Source organism: Coenobita brevimanus, chromosome 101 (assembly GCF_032717465.1).
Source record: "Coenobita brevimanus isolate Jiangsu-jjx chromosome 101, ASM3271746v2, whole genome shotgun sequence".
NCBI lineage: Eukaryota > Metazoa > Arthropoda > Malacostraca > Decapoda > Coenobitidae > Coenobita > Coenobita brevimanus.
The window spans coordinates 48,892,801-48,914,198 of record NC_137054.1 but is presented as its reverse complement, the minus strand read 5'-3'; positions in this window follow the sequence as shown (position 1 = coordinate 48,914,198).

Sequence of the window (21,398 nt, the reverse complement as noted above, 5' to 3'; positions counted from 1 at the left end):
TTTTTCTCGCAAATTCAGATCAAACATTTCAAGCTAAATCAAGAAATATTCGTACATATGTGTAAAACCGATAAATCTTCATCCTTTGACGTATATAACCAACACCGCAGAACATTAGAACATCACAAAGTATTTTGTGACCTCATTATTAGGCATGAGAATCATGAGAAATATTTGTACATAATATTTTTATGAAAAAAGCACCCATGTGTGAGCATTTTGCATTACTCTCAAAATAAAATCGGAATTTAAAAATTCTGTCGGTATCTGGTATCTGTGCCTTACTGTGAATGCTCGTATTTCAGGAGATTCTGACTGAAAATTTCAAGAGAAACGAGTACAATTTCGGGAGTTTCTTATTTAAATACATTACTTATATTACTCACTTTATGGCACTTATAATAATTGGCAGGTCCACCGTACCCCCTACAAAAGGTATTTCATGAATATAGAGCGACTCAACACACATTTTAATTTCTAAATAAAAAAAAACGATAATGTCAGCTCGAGAAGTCGGGGTGGCCCTGAAGCCCCTGGTGGCTTCAGGGGCCCTATGCAACCGCGTAATTCACATATAGTAAGAAACGGCACTGGGGTCTTGGGTTCTTTGTTCACGACAGGGCCAGAGTATGCAGACAAGGAGGGGAAGCCCAAACACTGACTGATCAGAGGCACACGTATATTAACAATAAAAGAAGTTACAAAATCATACACACTAAGGTCCGTGACCAAACCTAGTTAATGCAGAACATTGGCCAATAAAGAGAAATATACCTTACACTTACACAGAGTAATTCCACACTACAATACACGTGTAATACATACAACATGTCAGGTGTGTCTCGCTAACATACGGTATACACAGAGGTGGGAGTAACACAACACTTCCACTACAGTCTATCTCAATACATCCAGCGCGTGACAGGGACGGGAATATAGTCTCATTTCATAGCACAACTGTGTGACATAAGACGGAACCTTATACCAACTATAACACATCCGCATGATATAGACGAGATATAGGCTGTCTTATGTTACACCCGTGTGACATGGGATGGAGAGATGTATCACCTATTACCTACTCGTGTGACAGGTAAGGAAGACAATATTATGACCCAAGCCTCATGGTGAGGTGGAATGGTAATAGCGGAAGCTATGGTGGCAGGAAAAGTTGGAGGGGGAGGTGAAATAGGGGAGGCAGAGGAGGAGGAATGGGGGTGACGTATATGGAAATATTCCTGACTCGTCTGGTTCTCTTTCATATATTGATGTCCCCTATATTAGGTTGTGCCTCGACTGACAATCAGCAGGTGATGAGTGCAGGTATGTCATGTAGAAAGGCATTACATATCTGTAGTCGATGGTGTTCTGTTAGTCTAGGTATTTTTACCATTAGTGTAGGTTTAGCTATTTGTCTCTTAGGATTTTGTATAGGTTAGCTATTTGTCTGTTAGGTTATTAGTTTTAAGGTCTTTAGAATAGGTTTTTCTTTATAATATAAGGTCTTAAAAATATAAAACCAAGAAAAAATTAAAAAAATAAAATAAAAATTATATATATATATATATATATATATATATATATATATATATATATATATATATATATATATATATATATATATATACACGTGTGCATGAAAGTGTATCTGTATATATGCATGGAAGTGTGTGTGTGTGTGTGTGTGTGTGTGTGTACAGTATATGCGTATATGTATATATATATATATATATATATATATATATATATATATATATATATATATATATATATACGGCCGTAATGACCAAGGGCTTTGGCCCGAATGGTCGATAGGCCAAAAAAAAAAAAAGGGGGGGGTAACAAGAGCGGGAGTGGCTTTGAGATGAGGTTATAGAAACATGATGACAACGTTTGATGAAAAGCAAAGAACAAGCGTAACTAATCCAGTTGGATGTGCCAGTATTAGAGCTCTGGCTGAAACCTTGTAAGTATCTCTGCATTGAGGGAATTCATGATACATCATAACAAACTCTCTCTCTCTCTCTCTCTCTCTCTCTCTCTCTCTCTCTCTCTCTCTCTCTCTCTCTCTCTCATCCAAACAAAATATTAAGTAACTGTCCAGTGCCTAGAGACGCAATGTTATAGCTTAGCTTCTGTATAAGCAGTGGTGCTGTTCTGCAATATGGTGCTATTATAAAATCTGTGATGAAGTTTTATTCTACGCTTTACTGAGGCAGTACAGTATTCACGTTAATGAGGAGTGAAATGGGATGTTACAAAATACCTATCAGATCAATCATTAGGCCAGAACTACATTAGGACATTTTTATGCCTAGTAACAAAGCGTACTGGGTGGCCATATTACATTATGGCAGGTCGCTGCTGCTCATAAATGTTGATGGCTGATGGACGACAATACGCCAGCAGCCATTGGTAGAGAAAGAAGTTAATAACATGTTACGTGGTTAAGTCAGAAAATTGCACTATACACTATTATCCATTATTATGGAACGTATATACGATGTCTGACATGAGATTCGCCACTCATTTCCTATTGCTTTTTTGTATGTGACGTTATTAGGCTGTGAATGGAAGTAATCACGCACCCTCCCTCCCTCCCTGACACCCCCCCCCCCCAGCCGTATCTTTGTCCCACACCTTCCACCAGCATGTTGGTTACAATGATGCTGCCACTTCACTGTGCACAGTTACCAAACTAATGTCTGTTATGTTGATGACTTTCCTTAGTAAGACGTGAATCATTATATTATATAAGGGAACAGGTATAGGGAACATGAATGATGATTTTTAATTCATTCATTCATTCATAAACCAATCCTACATTGCCCCATGAGAAGCGTAAGACCCCGGGACTATGCAAGCTGGTCCTGACATTTAAGATGAGAGTGACCAGCCTCACTCATCCCTGAGTGGCATTACATGAGCAATCAACCCCAACCATCCCTTGGATATAAACATTCACCGGCTTCCGACTGGAGCGCCGAAATTGCTCACTAAATCACCAGGCGCCAAAATTTGGTTCTATGGTTACCACCCAGCATAGTAAATGATTTCTTAGTGGACAGGAAACCATTTGGCTTGTCACTCAGTGCAGAGTCACCCACAGGCAGAAGGAAAAGGAAAGACTGAAGGAAAGAAAGACAGAAGAGGGAGTGTAAAGTCACCCGTAGGCAGAAGGACGAGGAAAGAATGAAGGACAGAAAGACAGAAGAGGATGGAAGGAAAAAAAGATGGAGAAGAGGAAAGGGCAGACACCCGACAAAAGCACTACATCGAGTGAATGGATGGTGAGTGCCCCCACCCCACATGATTTTTAAAAATTAATAATTCCATTATACACTATAATGTGCTTCATGGCAAGTTAATGGGCGTCATCGTAATTTAGCCAATCACTGGAAAGAGAACCAGCCAATCATAGCAAACCGAGGTGTCGAGAAGGCCTGGGAAAAAATTTGTATAACTCCATCAGACTTACCAGTATGAACAGGCAGGAAAATTACCTTGCACAACGTGCCAGCATCATTGCCCTTCACGATGAGGGCTTGAGTACTAGAGCTATTGCTGAAAGACCAGGGATCTCTCAACCCACTGTGTTGAAATGGATCCACAGCTGGAAGAAAAGCGGGAATTTGTCGGACTTGGGTAAGTACGGTACGAACAGGGGCGTACCGAGAGATCTGGGGGCCCGGGGGGCTAGGTTCTTTGCGGGGCCCCCCTTCAGGAGGGGGGGCCCCGCAAAGAACCTAGCCCCCCTAATTCTCAAAACTTATCTAATATCTCAGCCAGGATTGTCGGGATGATAAATATATATATTTTTAAAAATTAATAAAAAAGCTTATAAATTTTAAGACTTTGGGGGGGCCCCCCAATTGGGGGGCCGGGGGGCAGTTTCAAACAGCCCCCCCCCGCCCCCCTCAGGTACGTCACTGGGTACGAATATATTTGTTCGGTGATTATACCAGTTTTCATAATTGCATTATGTAATATTTCGCTAAGAAAAATATTCATTGTAAGATATAAGAAGACAGGAGACCCAGGGGGACGAGTTACAACCCCAGAAGAAGATGAGAGGATCCTGCGGACTTTACTGATCTACCTGGAGACCCGCTGACATGTCTTAAAAATACCCCCGCTAATATCAGTACATCAGTCCTGCATGAGAGAGCCCTAGCATGTATTCAATTTGGACCGTGGGTGTTAGCGCCGAAGTGGTGACATGTAGAGGTGTATAGGACGTAGGAGGACTACTGGGCCTTGGGAGCAGGCTGTGAAGCCTATGCCTAGGGTCGGACACATAGAAAAAAAAAGAAAGAAAGAAAAGAAACGTTCACAAACGCGAAGGCAATACGCGATGTTCTGGGACTGGAGGTGTCCGCGATAACAGGTCGGCGACGCCTCCACGCAGCAGGCATTCACCACCGCGTGACGGCGGAAAAGGAGCGTTGGACCGATGCCCACCGTGCTGCCAGATTAGTGTTCGCTCAGCAGCATGTGTCGAAGGATATTCAGTTCTGGGAGAGGGCTGTCTTCACAGATGAAAAGACATTTTCCTCCACGATCCATGGACGCATCCACATTTGGAGAAGGGACAATACAAGGTTTGCATTTGGTAACAATAATGTAATTAGCATAGGAAAGTGCATGAAAATCTTTTAATTTCATGACAATACATTGAATGTAATGTATTTTCAAGAAGATGATAACAAAGCCTTAGCTGATTATAGATGTGCAAGCATACGAGTATATGTAGTCATTGCAGTTCGAATTTCTATAACTACAGCTATTTTTACGTATTCTTATCAATATCGGTATTAATCCAGGTTGTATTGTTCCTCACACTCACTCAGAGACAGTTCACTCTACAATGAGTGAAAACCCGAATGATATCCTATTATCAAGAAAACCAGTTCCAACTCTGGGTATTAACCATATAACCAAATGGCGCATGATACTCTAGTGGACTCAGATGTTCCCAGTGGGTGGGGTACTTAGTAGTTAATATCCGAGGAATGGATGCAGTGTTTTTTTCTATGTTCTTTACCCGTTATTATCATTATTAGAAAAAACTCTTCCTAATTCTACAACTATTACTCCAACATTTATGGTAGCTGTTTACAACGGCAATGCACACACACACACACACACACACACACACACACACACACATTACAGATGAGGGGATCACCTACACACAAGAAAAGGATATTTGTGAAGCACAAAATAAGAATTTCCAATCAGTTTTTACAGTAGAAGATAATTTTGAGAGGGATTATATGGAACATGCATGCCCACACATACTACCAGATATACGAATATCAGAAAAAGAGATACAGGAGGAGCTACGTAAATTAGACAAATAGTCCTCATGAAATTTCATGTTGGGTGCTACATGAATGTGCAAAGGAGTTAAGTAAAACATTATTTTTAATTTTCAAGGAATCCTTGGGACAAGGTAAACTACCTGATATTTGGAAGAAAGCAAACATTGTTCCCTTATTCAAGAAAGGGAATAGAAAAAATCCACTCAACTACCGACCAGTATCACTAACCAGTGTTGTAAGCAAGGTATTAGAAAAGCTGATAAGAAAAGTTTGGGTAAATCATCTAGAAGAACACAATATGATAACAGAAAGACAGTTTGGTTTCAGAAAGGGAAAATCATGTGTTCCCAATTTGTTGAGCTACTATGATAGAGTAACAGAAGCATTCCAGAACAGGGAAGGATGGGTGGACAGTATCTATTTAGATTTCAAGAAAGCATTTGACAGAGTACCGCACCATAGACTTTTATGGAAACTGTACCATCAAGGAGGAATCCGAGGCAAACTGTACTGTTGGATACCAAATTTTCTCATAAAAAGAGAAATGAGACCAGTACTGAGGGGAAACTACTCATCATGGAGGGAAGTGACTAGCGGAGTTCCACAGGACTCAGCGCTGGCACCAATTATGTTTTTAGTGTAGATAAATGATATAGACAGTAACATTGGAAATGAAAGCTATCTAAATATGTTTGCTGATGATGTAAAAATGCAAATTACTAACACAGACTCTTGCAGCTGAGCTATAAGAAGAATTGAATAAACTTCATGAATGGAGCAATACTTGACAAATGGAATTCAATGTGGACAAGTGTAATGTAATCAAGTTTGGTAAAGGTGGGAAAAGACCTGATTGGGATTATAAGTTAGGAAGTAAAACCCTACACACAACAGAAAAAGAGAAGGACCTAGGTGTGATTATCAATAACAGACTATCTCCGGCTGACCACATCAGCGAGAAGGTACGGGACATGTATACACTGCTTGCAAATATGAGAATAGCATTCACATACAGTACATAAATGAAGACATGCTAAGAAAGATAACAACGTCATTCATCAGACCAACCCTGGAGTATGCGTCAGTAGTCTGGAGTTCTCATCTAAAAAAACACATAGATACGATTGAAAAAGTTCAAAGGGACACTACAAGATGGGTACCAAGCTTAAGGGATCTAAGCTACGAAGAAAGACTAGAAAAACTGAATCTACCTACACTACAGAGGAGAAGGAAAAGAGGAGACATGATTATGCTATACAAATGCATATCAGGGAAGGAGAAAATAGACATAAATGATTATATAACCTATGAGGATGCATCAGCAAGAGGACGCTGCAAAAAACTGCATAAAAAGAGAGGCGATAAAGACGTAAGGAAATTTAGTTTCCCAAGTAGGGCAATTGATTAGTGGAATGCACTACGGATGAAATGGTGTGTCAAAACAATTCATAAATTGAAGAATATGTTCGATAAAAGTAGTTTAAGACACGAGACAGTACGAGCTTGACTCATTCCTGTAAAGATACAATTAGGTAAGAACACACACACACACACACACACACACACACACACACACACACACACACACACACAATATACTGTATATATACATATATATATATATATATATATATATATATATATATATATATATTACAGTGGGATCTCCTTTATCCGAAAATCACGGGACTTTCAAAGTTTCGTTTAATCGATTTTTTCGGATAAAAGATACTGCAATAATATGTAGGATACAAGGGAATAGTATTGTACTCCCCCAACACCCATTTCTGGCGACGTCAACACCACCAGCACCCACCCCAAAAGCCACTCAACCATCACCAAAACACTTAATACACTGTAGTAACTACGTATGTAACTGCACTTTTGTAACTAATAGAAACTGTCAAATAAATCTTCACTCAAATAAACTTAAATAAACCTTCACCAAAAAATTACATAATTCACTGTAAGCAATTCAAACAAATAAAGTCTTAAACCTAATAGTTTTTTCATATTTTCTTTTTCCTTATTCAGTCATTTCCACATCATCCACATCTCCCACATCATCCATATCTTCTGAGGTGGTGGATGCAGGTGAGGGAGTGGTCAACTCGCTCGCTCTGGGTGATTTGCGGAGCAACGGTAAACTAACGCTAGTGGCGCGAAACAAGCCCGCAGTGTTTGAATTTTCGGACAGATTTCGGATTTTTGCGGTTAATCGAAATGAGAATGTTCTAGTAAAACTTACGGTTAATGGCATATTACGGTTAAAGGAATTTCGGATAAAAGAGACTCCACTTTATATATATATATATATATATATATATATATATATATATATATATATATATATATATATATATAGATATATATATATATATTGTTACATAGCCTATGATTTCATCATCCTTTGTGTAATTCTAACGTACAGTGTGCTGCCTGTTTGAACACGAGCGTGTTCTACCTCACTCCCCCCTTCTACCGTTATAGTAGAGTAAGTCGTTCTTTCTGTTGTTCAGAGCGGGATTGTCAACTCTTTGTCCCCATGGCTTCATTTGCGCGTCCTTCTTACAAGTTGTATCAAGCTCTGCTGGCCCCTATATAATGAGCTCAGTCTCTGCATTATTGCCACTTAGATCTACTCCTCATTTTGTTCACATCTCTGTCCTCCCCTGTACACTTGGTATTATTTTTGTGAGTGCTCAGGAAGTCTCCAACCATCTAGCTGCTGTGTAATTTGAGTATAAGTGTTATTACATTTTTTTCTTGTACTGTATAGCATAAGGTGTTAATTCATGGGCCTGGTAAGGTTTTTTGTGATTCATGTAGAGTTTTTGATGTCACCCATTAGTAATAATATTTTGTATCTGTAATAACATGTCTTGCTTTAATTGAGCATTATCCGGTTTTCTCATTTATCAGGGCTGACTTAGATAAATTTCCTCTTGCTAAATTCATGTTAATAGAGGCTATTCCAGTTAACCATATATTTAACCTGCCTTTTGCCATTACATTATCCTTATGAGTCCTGAATGTTTAGTTGTTAGTTTGAGCATTAAACTTTAACTTGTAATTTTACCTAGCTCTTATGTTTTGAACCTGAAACTTTGCTGGACAGTGGTGATTTTTAGTATTCTCACTTGAAGTGTTCATTATCTCTTTCTGTTCCGTAACATAAATTTGGCGACCTCTCATCAGGATATTCAGGATATTATCATAAGGATATTGCTTGATATTTTGTGACTGTGATCTATTCATGATGTCTACTATTACTACGCTTGATGAAGCCAAAGATTTTTTGTCAAATGTGCAAACAGTGTGTGATGTAGAAAACAGAACAAAGAATGAACTTAAGCTTGTTGCTCAACAATTGGGAATTGCTGTTCGCTCTCATCATTCTAAAGATCAAATTGTTGACATGATTAACGAATGCTTGTCTAATGTACGTCCTCCAGATGAGCAAACGCAGATTGAAATAGCTAAGTTACAGCTAGCCCTGCAGGAGCCTCGTGCTAAGGAGGCTGAGTTTCAGGCACGTTCTAAGGAGGCACAGGCACAAATCGAAATTGCTAGGATTCAGGCAGACCATGAGTATCGCATGAAACAAAGTGGAACTGGATCATCTAGCTCTGATGATTTTGATGTGGCTAAAAATGTTAACTTGTCCCTCCTTTTAATGAATCTGATTTAACAAAGTATTTTCAGTTGTTTGAGAGGGTAGCTACAGGTTTTAATTGGCCTAAAAAGTATTGGCCAGTACTCCTTCAAACTGTACTCATCGGTAAAGCTCAAGTAACTTCAGCATCTTTGCCTCAGGATCAATCTGATAATTATGATGTAGTTAAGAGCTTGATTCTTAAGGCCTATGAGCTTGTTCCTGAAGCCTATAGAGTAAAATTTAGGACAACTTATAAGCAAGATAAGCAATCCCATGTTGAGTATGCAAAAATCAAAGAAGATCTGTTAGAGCAGTGGTTAAATTCTAAGAATGTAAATTCTGATTTTGATAAATTTAAGCAGATGATTTTGCTGGAGGACTTCAAAAGGTGTATTAATAAAGATGTAAGCCTATATCTTGATGAGAGAAGAATAGATAATTTGTCTGATGCTGCAGTTTTAGCTGGTGAATATGTTCTCACTCACAAGAGATATTCTAAAGAAAAAAGGAAAGCTGAGAGTAAGTACGTTGCCTCTACTCAGAGTACAGGTAACAGGAAAGAGAATAAAGATGATGTTTCTCAGGAAGGAAATACCAGCTCCACCTCTAGATTTCAGAAAAGTAAATGTACTTATTGTAGTAAGCTTGGTCATACTTCGGAGAAATGTTTCAGGAGACAGCGTGATGTGAACAAAAAGGAGTCTTTAAATATTCAGTCAGTTGGTCTAGTGTCCACCCTTGAGAGTTCCCAGAATTCTTTAACTGAGTTAACTGAACCTGCTTTGAGGGGTAAATTAAATTCTCATGATGAAGCTCCTCTTTTGAGCAGTAACGTGGGTGACACTCTCAAGAGTTCATGTGCTAATTTCCAGTCTGATGGTTTTGTCAGTCCTCTGGACAGTATTGACAGGAAATCTATCTATCTATCTATCTATATACCTTGGCCGCTTCCCCCAAGGAAAGGGAGGTAGCCGAGACAGGACGACACACTCCCCATTTACTCATCCATTCAAACACATTCATTCGCATCTTAGCCCCAAAGGGGAGAACGGACAGATCTTCACCGCACCACACCGCACAAGGGTCAACTGCGCAATGCAATCAGTGATATCCGCAGCAGGGCCCGACAGCAGAACTGGTTTACCCCTGCCACATCATAACAGACCCATCCCCTTACCCACACCTGACCTGACTAGCTGATCAGACCAAATGCGGGAGAATATCCCCTCAGGGCTGCGTCATCACTTATTCATTCACAATTTCTCTCCATTTATTTCTGTCACGCACAGCCACTCTTCCTTGCTCAACAGACATCCCTCTCGCATCCAGTGCTCTCTTCACACTGTCCATCCATCCTATTCGTGGTCTTCCTCTCAGCCTTACACCTCTCACATCAGATCTAGTTATCTTTTTCACCAAACGCTCATTATCCATTCTCTCCATATGCCCAAACCATCGCAACACCCTCTGCTCAACTCTACCAGCCATCTCCCGAACAACTCCAGTTCTCCTTCGCACTTCATGATTTTGCACCCGATCCATACGCGTCACTCCACACAAACTCCTCAGACACCTCATCTCCATTACATTCAAACTTTTCCTCTCTGCTACACCCATATTCCATGTTTTAGCCCCATATAACGCAGTCGGTACCACAACACCCTCGTACAGCCTTCTCTTTACATCCATTCTAAGCGAACGACATTTAAACACTTTTTTCATTCCTCCCAGCACCTTTCATACTTCATTTATTCTAAACTTCACTTCTGCATCTATTCTTCCATCCACAGCAACATGTGACCCTAGATATTTAAAACAATCTACCTCCTCAAGCAACTCACCATTCAAAACTATATTCATCCCCCTGCCATCTATCAACCTCGTACACTTCATCACTTTACTCTAATTCTCATTTACTTTCAATTTCCTCCTTTCACACACCCTTCCAAACTCCTCTACCAACTGTCTCAATCTCTCCTCTGAATCAGCCACCAGTGCAGTATCATCTGCAAACAGCAGCTGCTTCAGATTCCACTCTCCACCATAAACATTCACCAGACTCAGACCTCCTCCTAAAACTCTTGCATTCACCTCCCTTACAACACCATCCATGTAAATATTAAACAACCAAGGTGACATCACACATCCCTGTCGCAGCCCCACTCTCACGGGAAACCAATCACTCACAGCATTTCCCACTCTTACACACGCTCTACTATTTACATAAAAACTTTTCATCCCTTTTAGTAACCTACCATCAACTCCATACAATCTTAAAACAGTCCACAAAGCCTCCCTATCAATTCTATCATACGCTTTCTCTAAATCCATAAATGCCCAAAACACATCCTTGCCTTTCGCTAAATACTTTTCACACACTTCTCTCACAACAAACACCTGATCAACGCATCCCCTCCCTCTCCTAAAGCCACACTGCTCATCACCAATCACTCCCTCTGTACCCTCTCTAACTCTCATAATTAACACTCTACCATACACCTTACCTACAACACTCAACAGACTTATACCCCTAAAGCTAGTAAATTCATACTTATCACCCTTCCCTTTATACAACGGGACCACACAAGCACTTGCCCAGTCAATTGGCACCATACCTTTCTCAAAACACACATTCAACAATCTTACTAACCAGTCAACAATAGTCACTCCACCACTCTTCAGGCATTCCACAGCACACCCATCCATACCTGCAGCTTTCCCTGTTTTCATCTCCTTTACTGCCTTCTCCACTTCCTCCTTCGTGATCAAAGAATCATTCAACTCTCCCAACACATTTATTCCTTGCACCCTTCCATCCGCCCCGATCTCAGCCACTCTTTCCTCCTCTACATTTAACAATCTTTCAAAATACTCTGCCCATCTCTTCCTTACTGCATCCATCTCAATTAACATCCTTCCATCCTCTGCTTTTACTCGTTCTTCCTTCCCAGACTCTCCCTTTCGCACCCTTTTCACCTCCTTCCAAAACATTTTCTTATTCTGTTGAAAATTCTCTGTCAGCCGCCTACCCCACCTCTCATCTGCTGCCACTTTAGCATCACGCACAGCCCTTCTCGCTCTATTCCTCTTGTCCTTATACCTTTCATATGACATCTCATCCTTCCTCTGCAGCCACACTTCATATGCACGTCTCTTCTCAGCCACAGCCATACTTACTTCCTCGCACCACCATTCACTTCCTTTTCTTACACCACCACCCACACGTCTCACACCACACACCTCTTCTGCATGCCCCACCACAGCACTCTTAAACAACTGCCATTCCTTCTCCACGCTGCCATTTTCCCGATCTTTCACTGCGTTCCACTCATGTTTCAATTTCTCCTGATACTCTATCTTTTTCTCTCTTTTATCCAACTCACTGACTTTCAAAACCTCCCTGCCACACCTAACCCTCCTAGCTCTCACCCATCTCTTACCTAATCTTAACTTTCCTTCCACCAGGTAGTGGTCAGACATACCTCCACCCTCCCCTCTCAGAACTCTCACATCCAACAATCTTCCTATTACATTACTAGACACAACCACATAGTCCATCAAAGCTCTATCAACAACCCTTCCACCCTCCTGTCTCACACATGTATACTTATAAATATCTTTTTTCTCAAACAGCGTATTTCTAATCACCATCTCTCGCTCAACACACATCGCTATCATTCGTTCCCCATTTTCATTTCTTCCAGGCAGGAAATCAGTTAAAATATATCGTGATACAGGTGCTTGCCAATCCCTTATGCTGACCAGTGTTCTAGGCTCTAATGTTAATTCCTCTGATGAAACTGTAATCTTACAAGGTGTAGGGAATAATTACTTCTCTATCCCTCTGTGCAGAGTGAATTTAGAGTCTGGTTTTGTTAATGGTTCCGTTATGGTTGGGTTGGTTGAGACACTCCCAATGTCAGGTGTAACTTTCTTACTTGGGAATGATATTGGTGGAAGTCAGGTGTGTTCAGCTCCTCAGTTGTCTGGTGAGCCAGTGACTGCAACCCAGGATTGTGATGTCCCTGATGTGTTCTCCGCATGTGCTGTCACTAGGGCTAAGTCTAAAGTTATTGGTGACTTAGAGGATAATGATGATGATGATGTTATCCTAGCTGACACTTTTCTTGCTAATTTGGACCACTCACCAGATGAGGCAGTACCCCGTAGTGTTGATAATTTGTCTCGTCAAGAGTTGGTTGAGTTGCAGGTTGCTGACCCTGAGTTGAAGGGTCTAGCTAACTCTGCTTGCAGAGAGGAAGAGTCAGCTGGTGCTTCTACTTGTTATTATATAAAGTCAGGAGTACTTATGAGGAAGTGGAGACCCCCAACAGCATCAGCCGAATGTGAGTGGGAGGTTGTACATCAAGTTGTCATCCCTCGTGTTTGTAGGCGGGATATCATTAGAGTGGCTCATGATTCCAGTTTTGCAGGACACCTTGAAGGGAGGAAGACTGTGGCACGCATTTTGAAACACTTCTACTGGCCAGGTATCTTCAGAGATGTTTCCTGGTATTGTAAGTCTTGTCACACCTGTCAAGTTGTGGGGAAGTGTAATCAGACCGAAAAGGTTGCACCTCTAGTTCCCATTCCTCCTTTTGAGGCGCCTTTCACCCGTGTGTTGATGGATATTGTGGGCCCTCTTCCTAAGACTTCTTCAGGATTTTCTTATGTGTTGACCCTGATTGATATGGCTACTCGTTATCTTGAAGCCATTCCACTTAGAAATATCTCAGCAAAGAACATGGTTAAGGAAATGCTAGGGTTCTTCACAAAGTTTGGTCTGCCCAAGGAGGTACAGTCCGACCGGGGAAGTAATTTCATGTCAAATGTTTTCAAGCAGTCTCTGAAAGAGTTGGGCATCACCCAGATCACGTCTTCAGCTTACCATCCCCAGACCCAAGGAGCGTTGGAGAGATATCATCAAACACTCAAATCGATGCTCAAGAAATACTGTTTGGAACATCAGAAAGACTGGGATAAAGGTCTTTCATTAGTTGTATTTGCCGCAAGGGAATCTCCAAATGAATCACTGGGCTTCTCACCCTTTGAACTACTGTTTGGCCATGAAGTAAGAGGACCCCTTAAGCTACTCAAGGAATGCTGGCTGTTGGAGGAAGATGACGTCAACCTGCTGGAGTATGTGATGAAGTTCAAAGAACGGCTGTCCACCGCTTTACAGCTGGCGAGAGAGAATTTAGGAGTTGCTCAAGAGAAGATGAAGACTTGGTATGATAAGAAGTCCAGGTTACGCCACTTTCAGCCAGGAGATCAGGTTTTGATTCTGCTACCGGTGCATGGGCAACCTCTTCAAGCCAAGTCTAGTGGTCCTTATTTCGTGGAGAAGAAACTCAGTGATGTCAAGTATGTCATCGCCACACCAGATCGTAGAAAGAACAAGCAACTTTGTTACATCAACATGCTAAAGTTATATCACAGGCGGGACGAAAATAATCCAGTCTGCACTGTAGCTGTTCCACCCGAGCCTGTAAGTGAAGTTCTCCCATGCAGCATGAGGCTGAGTGATAGTTTGGGGAAGTATCCTGATATCGTGAATGATCTCCAGACTAAGCTTTCTCATCTAGCTCCCGAGGAAAGGCAGGAGTTTTCAGCATTACTGCAGGAGTACCCGCAAGTGTTCCGTGCCACTCCAGGAAGAACCACTGTGTTGATGCATGATGTCGATGTTGGAGACGCAAAGCCAATTAAATTGCCTCCTTACTGTGTGAACCCAGTGAAAGTTCCTCTCATCCAGAAGGAGCTTGGCTACATGTTGGACCACAAGATCATTGAGCCCTGTCAGAGCGAGTGGAGTTCTCCTGTCACTCTGGTCCCTAAGCCAGGGGGGTCACAGCGACTTTGCATCGACTACAGACGTGTTAATCAGATAACCAAAACAGACACTTACCCTCTCCCTCGCGTGGAAGATTGCCTAGACAAGATCGGAAAGGCTAGGTACATAAGTAAGTTTGATTTGTTAAAGGGATACTGGCAAGTACCTATGACTGAACATGTTAGGGAGATCTCATGTTTTGTAACACTAGGAAACACTTTTGCATGTTCTGTAATGCCATATGGTATGAAGAATGCACCAGCCACATTTCAGAAGCCCATGAATGTTGTAACACAGGGTTTGGCAGGGTGTGTTGTTTATATTGATGATGTATTAATCTTCAGTGACAACTGGAAAGATCACCTATGCCATGTCAGTAAATTTCTTGAGCGTTTGGTTCAGGCTAATCTTGTAGCTAATTTATCAAAGTGTGAGTTTGGTCGAGCTAAAGTTCAGTATCTTGGGTACGTAACTGGTGATGGACACGTTGCACCACCAGGAGCTAAGGTTCAGGTTATAAGTGATCTTCCCAGACCTAAAAGTAGGAAACAGCTACAAAGATTTTTGGGAATGGCAGGTTATTACAGGAGATTTGTTCTTAACTTTTCAATTCTTGTATCACCACTTACAGACCTACTGAAAAAGGGAGTTAAATTTGTCTGGACCGATAACTGTGAATCCTCTTTCAGCAAACTTAAAGCTATCCTATTAAGTCAGCCAGTGCTCGCTACTCCAAATTTTGCTAAGCCTTTTAAGATGGCTGTTGACGCAAGTGATACAGGAGCTCGGGCTGTTTTGCTGGAAGAGGATGATCAGGGTATTGAACACCCTGTATCTTATTACAGTAAGAAGTTCACTCCGCCTCAAAAGAACGACTCAACTATTGAGAAAGAGCTTTTGGCCTTGATTTTGGGTTTACAGCATTTTTCATTTTATTTGTGTTCTGGTTTTGACCCCATAGTCATTTGTACCGATCATAACCCACTGAAATTCCTTAGTAAGTTTAAAGATAAAAATCAGAGATTGACAAGATGGAGTCTACTTCTTCAGGAGTATTCATTAGACATACATGTCAAGGGGATTGAAAATGTTATTGCAGATTGCTTATCTAGACTTTAGACAGATTGTTTTAGAGTAATAAGAAATTTCCTTTGTAAATTTCTTTTTCTTTGTGGGGAGGTGTTACATAGCCTATGATTTCATCATCCTTTGTATAATTCTAACGTACAGTATGCTGTATGTTTGATCACGATTCGCCTCGTGGCTTCCATAGTGACCAGGCTTGCGTGTTTTACATCACTCCCCCCTTCTACCCTTATAGTAGAGTAAGTCGTTCTTTCTGTTGTTCAGAGCAGGATTGTCGACTCTTTGTCCCCTATGGCTTCATTTGCGCGTCCTTCTTACAAGTTGTATCAAGCTCTGCCGGACCCTATATAATGAGCTCAGTCTCTGCATTAATTGCCACTTAGATCTACTCCTCATTTTGTTCACATCTCTGTCCTCCCCTGTACACTTGGTATTATTTTTGTGAGTGCTCAGGAAGTCTCCAACCATCTGGCTGCTGTGTAATTTGAGTATAAGTGTTATTACATTTTTTTCTTGTACTGTATAGCATAAGGTGTTAATTCGTGGGCCTGGTAAGGTTTTTTGTGATTCATGTAGAGTTTTTGATGTCACCCATTAGTAATAATATTTTGTATCTGTAATAATATATCTTGCTTTAATTGAGCATTATCCGGTTTTCTCATTTATCAGGGCTGACTTAGATAAATTTCCTCTTGCTAAATTCATGTTAATAGAGGCTATTCCAGTTAACCATATATTTAACCTGCTTTTTGCCATTACATTATCCTTATGAGTCCTGAATGTTTAGTTGTTAGCTTGAGCATTAAACTTTAACTTGTAATTTTACCTAACTCTTTTGTTTTGAACCTGGAACTTTGCGGGACAGTGGCGATTTTTAGTATTCTCACTTGAAGTGTTCATTATCTCTTTCTGTTCCGTAACAATATATATATATATATATATATATATATATATATATATATATATATATATATATATATATATGTATATATATATATACATATTTTACGCCAGGTATCCCCGAAGGGCTAAGGCGCTGCCCCTGGGTAGAGGACTTTTTGACTGGGGCGTGTAGCATTTTATGATCGGATGCCCTTCGTGATGTCTACCAATGACCCTTGGGTGGATTCGATCCTCCGACCCTTCGGTCAGAGCGGAGCGTTCTAACCCACTGAGCCACGGCTGCTGTATATATATATATATATATATATATATATATATATATATATATAGATAGATAGATAGATAGATAGATAGATATAGATATTTATAATTATCTATATGTTACCAGACGCCTTAACCCCATAGGGAGTGGCCACAAACAAGTCGCCTCCAAGTCGCTTTGTCCCCCACCATTTCACTGTCTTGCTCCCAGGTCACACCCCCCTCCCTCATATACCTCTTCACTCCATCCTTCCATCTCATCCTTGGCCCCCCCTCCCTCTCTCCCCCTCCACCTCACTCACATACACTCTCCTCTTCAGCCCCTCACTCTCCATCCTCTCCACATAGCCAAAGGAGCTCATTGTGTATCTTCTAACTCTTCCTATCACATCCACATCCACACCATAACGGTCCTTCACATCCTCATTTGTCAGTCTGTTTCTCCATGTGGCTCCACATGCTCCTTTCAAATAACTCATTTCCACTGCTCTCACTCTTGACTTGTGTCCCTCCAACGAAGTCCAAGCTTCGCTTCCATACATTAGAGTTGGTATCACAATGCTGTCATGTAACTTTTTCATTTCCATGCTCACTTCCCTGTTTCTTATCACTGCTTTCAAGGAACCAACAATCTTTCGTCCTTGTTGTACCCTTTCAAGCACTTCACCCTCCAAACTTCCATCCTTACTCATCACACTACCCAAGTACTTAAACGTACTCACATTTTCCAGTTCCTCCCCATCCAACCTCATTGTACATTCACTGACATCGCTTCTCTCAAAGACCATAACTTTATTCTTCTTTACATTCACCTTTAGATTCCGTTTCTTACACACTTTCCCAAACTCATCCACGAAACCTTGCAGCTCCCCTTTGTCTTCACTTAAAAGACAGTATCATCTGCAAACAACCGTACAGGAAGTTTCCAAACACTGCCCTCTCTCATTTGGGCCATTCCAACATCCACTGCCCTACCTTGTATCTCTTTTATAACCCCATCCACATACAGATTGAACAACCATGGAGACATGACACATCTCTGTTTCAATCCCATCTTCAGATACTAAAATTCACTCAGTTCACTATTCACACGCCCTGCAGCCTTAGCCTCCTCATACATACTCTTCACAGCATTCGACAACTTCCCATCTACTCCATATATGCTTAATACTTCCCACAGTCCTTGCCTATCCACCCTCTCATATGCTTTCTCCAAATCCATGAAGGCCGCATACAACTTCTTTCCCTTCTCTAGAATATTTTCCACCAAGGATCTAAGAATGCATGCCTGATCTACACAACCTCTTCCCTTCCTAAAACCTCCCTATTCTTCTCCAACGAATTCCTCTGTTATTTCCCAAACTCGGTCAATAAGTATCCTACCATATACTTTTCCTATTACACTAAGAAGACAAATGCCCCTATGATTACCATACACTTCTTTTTCCCCTTTTCTTTTGTGCAAGGGAATAATGATACCTAACTTGCAATCCTCCGGGACTCTACCTTCCTCCCAGGCCAAGCTGCACATCTTCCACATTCATTCTACTACTACCTCTCCAACATGCTTTAGCATTTCACCACACACTCCATCAATTCCTGGGGCTTTCCCCATTTTGCTTTCTTCATTGCTTTTACAACTTCCATCCTACTGATTTCTTCCTCTCTTCTCACATCCCTCTGTCTCCCAGCCATTCCCCAGCCACTTATACTTGCATTACTTTCATTCTCTATGTTCAACAATTCATTGAAATGTTCTCTCCATCTGCTCATTTTTTCTCCCTTCTCACTAGTAATCTACCGTTTTTATCTTTCGCTCCCCGACTAACTTCATTGCCACCCTGTCTAACTCTCTTTACCTCTTTCCAGAATATTTTCTTACATTCCCTCCACTTTACACTCAAATTCCTTCCAAATTCCTCACCCACTCTCTTCTTACTCTCTCTTACTAATCTTTTCACCTCTCTCTCTCTACATATAACTCTCTCTAATGTCTTTCAACTTCTTCCACGCCCCTATTTCTCATCCACTCACTATATGCTTTCTTCGTTTGTGCCACAGCCTGTCTCACCTTTTCATTCCACTATGCTGTTCCTTGCACCCCCTTTCGACTTCTCTTCACCCCACACACCACCTCACATGCTGCACATATTTCTTCTGTAAATATCTTGCACACACCTTCCACGTCCTCCATCTGCTCCAATCCATATTTACCCAATCACTCCTCCACTTCTCTCTTATATTCTGCCTTTTTTCTCATCCTCTTGTAAGCTTCCCACTCTCCTTGCATTTACTCCTTCCTCCCGTCCTTCTCTTCTTCTATTTGTCCATTTTACTTGGACCTTAATTCTGACCACCATTTGGAGGTGGTCAGAAAGTCCACTTCCCCAGCCTCTATATACTCTTGCATCCATACACATCTTCGCATCGTTTCATCCGCACACACATAATCAATCATTGCCTTCCTTTCACTCAGTTCACCATCCACCCTTCTCATCACTTGCCATGTATACCTGTGGATCATTTTGTGGCTGAAGAGAGTACTGGCTATCACCAACCCCCTCCTGGCACAAATGTCCACTAAAACACTGCCATTCTCATCTATCTCAGCAGGCACACCCCACTCACCAACTACTCCATCATCCTTCACATTCCCTACTTTACCATTCATATCGCCAATCAAAAACATTCTCTCATTCCTTTCAAACTTTTCCATGCACGCTTCCATCCTCCTCCAGAACTCTTCTCTCACTCTGCTTACACGATCTTGCGTTGGCACATACACGCACACAATCGCCCACATTTGTAGGCCAACTTTCAGTGTTACCCACACAATCCTTGAGCTAGCTGATCCATACTTTCTTATATTCTCCTTCCATCTGTTACTCACAACAATACACACTCCTTCTTTTGCCCTCTCATTCTCACCTACTCCCGCAATGATATATCCCATCCATACTTCCATTCTCTCACACTTTCTCCTCTTCATTTAGTTTCAGTTAATCCACATACATCCACTTTCGCATCCTCGATCACCTGTACAATCTCTCTCTCTTTCACCTCATCATTTGCACCCCTTACATTCCACGTCGTCATCCGTATCATGTCCTATGTTCGGTTCTTAGTCGTCATCTTTTGGTCAGTCCTGGTCCGAGGCTTCTTGTTTGTATTTTTAGTTAGTTGTTTTCCGGGGAGGGGCACTAACCCTCCGCCAACCCATTTGCTGTCACGCAGGGAACACGTGTTCTTTGGTTATGAGGCTACCACCCAGCGCTGTAAATGGTGTCCTGGTTTACAGGAAATAATTTGGCTTGCCACTCAGTGTTGAGCTACCCTAAAAAAAAAAAAAAAAGAGTACAACTACATTAAGTGGGTGGATGATGGATGCCCCCAAGTACCACACACACACACACACACACACACACACACACACACACATATATATATATATATATATATATATATATATATATATATATATATAGAGATATATATATATATATATATATATATATATATATATATATATATATATATATAGATAGATAGATAGATAGATAGACGGATAGATAGATATATCATCTGCGTGAAATATGCTGTATGTCTCTTTGCACATAACGATCGATCAAATATTTATGAGGAGGCAAGGAGTGACCGAGTCACCGTAAATATCTGGGGGTGGTCGACTTTGCATGGGGTGGGGGATGTTACCCAGATCGAGAGCCGCTTCACTGCCGACAAATATGTGAGTCTTCTTGAGAATTTTTTTCTCCTATCCCTTAGGCAAAGGGGTTTTCCGTTTCCTGCTGGTCCCATCATTTTTGTTCAGGACCGCTGCCCTGTCCATACTGCCCGGCGTGTCCAGCAATTGTTCCTCTTGCAGGACAGCTTGCAGTTGCTCGACCTTCAAAGCAAGGGTTGCGATATGAACCCCATAGAGAATGTATGGGATTCTATCGTTAATACATGGGAGCCTGCAAGAGAGAGGACACCGGTGGAGTTGATGGCTCTTGTAAAAGCCCAGTGGGAACTATTCCAGACCAGACCACAAATAGTAACGAACAATGGAGCCCCGATGCCGGCCGGATTGACGGCAGTAATCGAGAAAGAGGGTGGCTGGCTCGGTTCTAGGGGAAGATGCCATCACTTGTGATGATAATTTTTAGGAATTAATATTTTTAGTCATTTTAGGACATAGCTGCCTAATTAGGAAAATATTTAATCGCTATATGGTGTTTAAATGTGCGTCCTGTGCTATTTGAAAGAAATATTAAATGGTTAATGTATATTCACCTTATTAGCCACTTTAGAAGGGAAGTAGGATTCATTTCAT